General features: G+C 41.5%; 1 pseudogene; it reads right to left on the bottom strand.

The window, feature by feature from the left end:
- Positions 1-2868: 2868 nt before the first annotated feature.
- Positions 2869-7307, bottom strand: part of LOC105808503 — a 119953-nt pseudogene continuing 115514 nt past the window's right edge.

Genomic DNA, 7307 nt, shown 5'->3' with positions numbered 1-7307 from the left:
TGTCCCAAACCACTTTTTCCTTTCTGTGGGGAAACACTTTTAGAAAACTCACGAAAGAGAATTTGCTATATCCCAGGACAAGTCCCAAAGAAGTTTCAGTTCCTCGGGCTAGATCAGGGACTCATTCATTTACTTGTGCTTGGATCCCTTCTTAGAAGTATCGATGTATTGATGGGGGAAATGGTAGAATTGCTGACAGTTAACTTATCCTCTCAGTCAGGTTTCCACTTTCAGAGGATGAGGAGGAGAGCTCACTTCCCCAGATCTTTCCTATGTTATTAGAGAAGTGCAACTCGTTTAGTTCTGTGCTAAATTTAAACCAAGCTGTCACTCAGGAAGCTTCCACTGTCTGTCAGTTTTATGAATCTGAAAAACCAAGTCTACCTGTAATACTCTGAAGACAGCTCTCGGCAGAGAAAGGACTGGCTCCTCTTCCGAGAGCAGGCAGAACTACATCAAATCTATACTTCACTTGAGTGATTCACCTACCACATGCCAACTAGGATCTGGGACTAGCATCAGGGGGTTCATGGCTGTATTTGTCCCTCTCTGTGTTCTTTGTCACTGACCAGTAACCAACGCAGGCCCGTATCGAGAGACCTTTTTTCTATTCTGATAATCACAGGCCATGTGAAGTAGGAGTTGCATACAGTACAGGTAAAAACTTTCCAGTTGGTAAAAAACCCATTGATTGGTGGGTAGTAGATTGTGTAGCTAAACAAGCTATTTATCAACAGAATCACAGCCCTTGTTGGAGGGAAATTGCCTGATGAATTTTTCAGACCTGGCAGACAATACAGAGCACATATTTTTGAAGCCAGAATTTGACCTAAAAATCATTATACTGTTGCTTAACATTTTTTAAAAATTCCTTTTAATACCATCCAACACAAATTGTCCTTGTTTCAATGTTCATGGTTCTTGCTTCATCGGAATAAGATTGAATTAGAAGATGATCCTAAAAAGGATAATTCTGTAGCCGGAAATTATTTCAGAATGTCCAAACATTTAAAAATGAGCTAGTAAGATTGTGAGGTTAATTTGTGCAATTCCCCAAATCAAGTGTTTGTCATTAAAATATATTGCAAGGGTCTTTGCTGGAGACCTTTTTTATGTTAAGCTATAAAAAATTCTAACAACAACAACAACGACAATAACAACAACAACAACAAAAAATCTCACCAAGCCCCTCAGCCACGTAAAGCTGGAAAAAAACCCAGCTTGTAGTGGGGACAAAAAATATGATAATTTTTTCTGAAAGAATGCTTGTTGGTGATGTATTGCTTTAATTACTGTATACTTTACTAGTTGCAAAAAGGTTCATAATTTTAGGGGGCTGATGGGACTATACCCTCCTCTCACCCTCAGCACAGGATGAGTAAGGTTCAGTATCCCTGCAGATGCCAGCGCAGGACCACTGGGTCCTGATACAGTTTAGGAAATGAAATTTGTATAGAAGAACCTAGTGGAGAGTCGCTGCTCCTTGGCTCTCCAAGACAGGAAACTAGCACCATGTCAGGCTTTCTACGGGGAGCATTCCCTTTCCACTGACTCAGTTCCGAGGAGAACTGACCCATTAACTGAAGGGTTAATTCCCGGCTATGCCTCCCTTGCCTTTCTAGTCACCAAATAACTGTTTTCCAACAAGAAAAGGGGAGTATAATCTTTAATTGTGGTACTCAACCAAGCAGGTCAACAAACAGCAGAAAGATTACCTCAGTGCTGTAAATGTAACCAAGACACCTAAAATGCTGGGGTGTTTTTAACAATCCCTTTAGTGGGTATGAAAATTGGTAACGTGAGTCCTCAGTGAAGTTATTGTAGGAGAGTCCTTTTATTCATTATTGCTTTTCTCCTCAAGAGGTGCATTATTTCCATCTCTGCTTTGTCTGATTTTTCATGTTCACTGACTTTGCCTGGGCAGCCTCACCTCTTACCTTGGTGCCAGTGTGTCTAAGAAAGTTTTTTTCCCCCGATTCCTTGTAATCGAATACTAGGGGCAGGAAGAGATGATGCCTAGGTGACAGAACACTGCAATTTGAAGTGGGGCAGTAGTTTTTTAGACAGGCTCTTCCTATTCAACTACAGAACACCTCTGTGCCAGTCCACGCCAGGGCAGAGACCAGGAGGACGAGACTTCAACTGAAATGTCGCTGCCCCTCTGCTCGAACAGATGAACAAAAACAGAATCAAAACAAAACGAAAACAATCAACGACAAACAAATGAAAGATTCAATGTTGGTTTTCTTCAGGGCATGGCAGAATGACAAGTTGCGAGTGATATCTAGTTGCCGCCACCGCTATTGCGAAGGGCTGCTGACTGCCCTTTATTTCCAGGTAATGGAACCTCTCCAACAGCTTCTTCTTTTCTACTTTCATGCTGCTTGCTGGTAACAGATTGGATGTGTGTTCTAACTTACTTAGATAGTAACTAAAATTTCTGTAAAAAGGGGTCAAGGGGCGGGATGATGGGAGAATCACCCAAATGTAAAAGGTCTTGCTCTAGCCATCAATTTGTGGTAGATGACCTTTCAGGTTATCAGTAACAAAATGTCTGACAGCTCAGAAAATGTACAAGCTACAAACATCTTTAAATGGCAGAGTACACAGCACGGAAAACGATGCCTGTCTCTTCAGCATTTGTGTCACTGAGCTCCCAGGCCAGTGTGAAGATGGTTCTCGTGTAGTCGTGAGGGGGGTTACCTTCAGACCGAAAGGAGACGTGTTCCTTCTTCTTCCTGCTCTGGTTTCAGACATCGTGGGATGGTGATGCCCTTTCGCGTTAACACTGTGAAGGGGGTTCAGCCCTGCTGAATCGGGTGCCGCTAAGAGATCCAGCTCTTACGCTCAGCTGGACGGTAGCATTCCTCACACCAGCATATGCCTCCGGCGGTGCAGGGCCAAATGATCTGACCGGGAAAAGCTGCGATCACAGTCCGCGCACTTGAATGGCTTCACTCCCGTGTGTTTGCGGTAATGCCTCGTCAGTTCATCCGAACGAGCAAACTTCCAGGTGCAGCCTTCCCAGGTACACTTGTAGGGTTTCTCCCCTGGAAGAAACAAAGGGACACAAGCTTTGGTATGCTGTCACTTTTCCGTAACAACCACGCCGGCACTCTATTTCGGGAAATTGTCGTTCTCCATGAATTTTCCATTTGGTTAAATCTTTGTCAGGAGACCTTACCATCCCACCAGCAGGTCTGGAGTCGGATAGCTGTCCTCTTTCCTGCTGTGGCATCTGGCAAGTTAGTTAACATTTGTGCCCTCAGTGATGACTTTGCTGCCAAGATAGCAAAAGGCATAGGTGACTGCCACTGGATCGCATCACCACTGGTGGACTAAAAAGAAATTATCAGAGCCCTACCAAGTGTGAGTCGGCTCTAAGGCCGAAAGTCAGAAAGAATTACAAAGGGCAGTCAGGGATGCTCTGCTCCAATACCGCCTCCCGCCAAATGTGCATGGCTTACATGGCTTAAGGCTACTTAGGACACAATGTCCATTTATTAGTCACCAAGTATATACACAAAATTTCATTAAAAGGTAAAGCACTCCACTACCCCCAGAAATTAAGTATTAAGCACTCATTATTCACAAATGTCTACTTTTTGCTTCACCGTTAGGAAAGAATCCTAGATATCTTAATGGTGTGAAGTTTAAATACATTTTTCAGGACTTCGGAATTAGGGTGAGCCCTGAGGAATTATCAAGTTGGTGTGGGCACTGAAACCGACAGAGAAAGGCAGTCTGAAGAAGCATGTAATTTGACCAGGTCCCTCAGTCAACTTGTAAGGACAGTAAAATATGCAAAAGCTCTGCTGGGAAAAGATAACACTACCTATTGTCCAAATGAGCTCCCAGGAGGAGTGGGACAATAGTTGACCCAGGTGAGCTGTATCCCTGGCCCTCATTCAGAATGGGTGCCCTGTCCCCACGCAACCCCACAAAAACTGATCTCTCCTCCTGCCCCTTACATCCAATAGTCTGCAATGCACTTCTTGGTCACACACGGCCTCTGGTGAAAAGCGCCTAAAATAGGAAAGAGAGCTGTTTGCTAATCTCCATGTATGGAGCTGCAAAGTGAGTATTGTTAACCCCACTTTACAGATGAGAAAACTGAGGCTCAACGTAGTTACTACGTTGAGGAAAAAGATAAGGCACTCTACTTTACCTTTAGCCAGAAAAGAGATGTGCATGGCTTTGAATCCTGTGCTTTTCACTATGCTACTGCGGAATGGATAAGTCTTACCCCATCTAAACTTTGGCACATTCTCAGAGCTAGCTGTACTTACTCAGGCACTTTCAATTTGTTTACTTCCTCCTTCTGTTAAATCACCTATCACAACATAGCATAAAGATTTTGTTTAGATACCTTTCTTCTCTACCAGTTTCTGAATATTTGGAGTTCAGGGACCATGCCTCTACTGTTTCAGCATCCTCAGAGCCTAGAATAGGTGCCAAGCAAGTACTTGAATGAATTAATAAAACTGCAACACACACACACACACACACACACACACACACACAGAAACACGTACGTAGGAAACTACTGAACCCAATCAATGAGTATACAAGTAATGCCTACATGGGGAAACAAGACCAAACTGGACCCAGTATTTTTCACTCAACTGTTAAATCAATGCTGTCTATTTAGGATCAAGTGGCCATTTCAGAAAAGAGTGAATAGTTCAGACCCGTTAAATCTAGAAAACTGATGCACTAATTGTAGACCACAGGATGCTCTAGGTTACTTTAAAAGGGCTCCTTTTAAGTGAGAACCTGACTGGAATGACCCAAAACCTCAACTCCTGATTCATTCTGGTTGTCTTAAAGAGACAAAATCCACATTTGCGTATCTCTACTGACCAGAGTTTGACAGAAATTAAACAAACAAAAATCAGCAAAACCCCTAACTTAAAAAGACTGGAGGTCTACTACACAGTGTATCAATGGTAATTATTAACATGCTTTTATATGTTATCTGCCTTCTCTATATGTTTTTAAAGTTTATATCATGAGCATGGGTTCTACTAAGTTGAGCTTGATATAAATCATCTCTTCAAAAATACATCTATCTTTGGTACAGTGAGCTTAGCTAGTTGGATGTTTGTCACCAACAGGCATCTCCTAGCTATGTCCTGTGTTACTATGGAACCAGCTACAGAGTGTTCAGTCCTGAGAAGAATAAAGGATCTTCTTCATTGGAGAAGAGCACTGCTCAGTTGTGTGGTAGGAGGAAGTGGCATGTAGGATTGGAAAAGCTTCTGACCCTTCTCTTGCCATTCCAGATGGTGGAGGAAGGGGCTCCATATCTGGGATGGGCCTGGATGGTAAGCAGGGGCGACAAGGGGTAGACGAGCTTCCAGGCTCACCTTAAGAAGGATGTGAGGGGCTGGCATGGCCCAAAGTAGAGATGGTTCATTATCTTAGGTGCTGTCTAGATTTCCTTGCATGGCCAATTCAGACACTTAACATTCTCTAATTTCTTCCTCAAAATGATAATAGTCATACTTTTACTTTCATTTTGGCTATTTAATAATGGTAGTTACATCCTCTCCTCTTGGGGGATGTAAATTGTGGCCTCCACTTTTATAATTCTAAAGGTTGAAAAACAAGAGGATTATTTTGTGCACACCAAAATCCTATAAAACTTAAATTTTAGTGTCTATAAATAAGTTTTTATAGGAACACAGCCACATTTATTTGTTTACACATTGTTTTGGCTGTTACACATTGTTAACACTCACCTAATGATGGGTAGGTGAGTGAATATTTTGGTTATAGTGTAATCACTTATTCTCAATTTAGGATCCTTGATTCAACTTCTATCAGTCTTCTCAGCAATAAACGCATATGATATTCCATGTCAAACACTTTATGTTCTGGGCAACAGGAAATGAATGACTCTCTCAAAAGGCTCACCTAATTCTATCAGACTTTAAAAAATTAACTTTAGGGTCTTTTTTGTCATTAAAAAGTACAGTCATAATGGGGGTTACCTTCAGACCAAAGGTAACCTATGAGGGTGAGGGTCAGAATAAAGTCAGGTTCAGGAATGCCGCTCTACACTTTACCTGGCAACCCAAAGCAATGATTCTCCATAATGATGGAGTCCGGTCCCATCTCCTACTCCTTTAAATACAGTAGTGTTATAATGGCCACTGTGAACAATGAGTTACACTACTCTATTGAGTCTAAAAAGGGAGGACACAACTGATGGGAAGCACGAGAAAGTAGGAGCTTAGATGTTTGGAATTGTTTCTAAGATGGATATTTTAAAGGGGGGAAGGGCAGGGAAAGCAACAACGGTAGCAAGGATTTGTCTTTAAGTGCACAACTGTGGAGCAGGGAAACAGTGCCAAATTTGAAAAGTGGTCTCTGAGTGATCAACTGTAATAAGTGATCACGAAAGACAAGGGAGAAGGCCTCAGAAACACAAGGGGTAGATATTTCCCTACTCCATGAATAAAACCATCTACAAAAATTATGCATAATATTCTTTGCCCTCCTTGCCTCATTAATAAAACTGGAGTTTAGGCATTCTCTCTTCATGCTTAAAATAACAAAATAGAAAAACAAAACAAGATCTTCCAATCTCTCTTTGAAACTAGAGGCTAAGGTAGGGGGGTAGGGGGAGAGAAGAGGCTACCCTGACCAGGCAGAGAGTTGGCTTCTGCCCCTCTTTCAAGAGACACCTAGGTTTTGATTAGACCCACCAAGTGCCCAGCATTTCATTTAAAAAATTCAATAAACTAATAAATGTTCTCTTTGGACTAGTCAAGTTTTAGGAATGGATACAAAAATTTTAGTAACTACTCCATTGTGTTTACTCATTGTTTTTTATGTTTGAGCACTGAAGCAATTTAAAGGGTGCAATCTTATAAAACACATTAAGATAACAGAAATGAACTTCATGATGTGAGTGAAAAACTAATTAAAATGATAAATAAGATCGTAAGATATCTTGCGGTACGGGTAAGATTATAATGAAGTCCTGAAAGATTATAATGAAGAACAGACTCTTCCATTTTGTCTTCTTTCCTTTAAGACTTGCTAGAAAAATAGCTAAATTTAATTTTAAAAAGTCAGTGGCAGGGACAGAATGAGAGGTGAATTTTCCATGAGAATGTTCCTATGGAAAGAGTTGGCTTGGACAATAAAAAGAATTGGACACCTCCCACGGCCTGGGCTGCGACTGCACCCAGCTGCTCTGCGACAGGCTGAAGGACAGTGATCGTAAATACGATTTCCATTGATTTCTTCAGAAATAGTGAATTCTCCTTAAATTTATTTGAATTAGAATTCTGTGA

Source organism: Propithecus coquereli, unplaced genomic scaffold (genome assembly GCF_000956105.1).
Source record: "Propithecus coquereli isolate 6110/MARCELLA unplaced genomic scaffold, Pcoq_1.0 Scaffold176, whole genome shotgun sequence".
In the NCBI taxonomy this organism is placed as follows: Eukaryota; Metazoa; Chordata; class Mammalia; order Primates; family Indriidae; genus Propithecus; species Propithecus coquereli.
The sequence above is the reverse complement of the archived record's forward strand: the minus strand, read 5'-3'. Positions and strand labels throughout refer to the sequence as shown.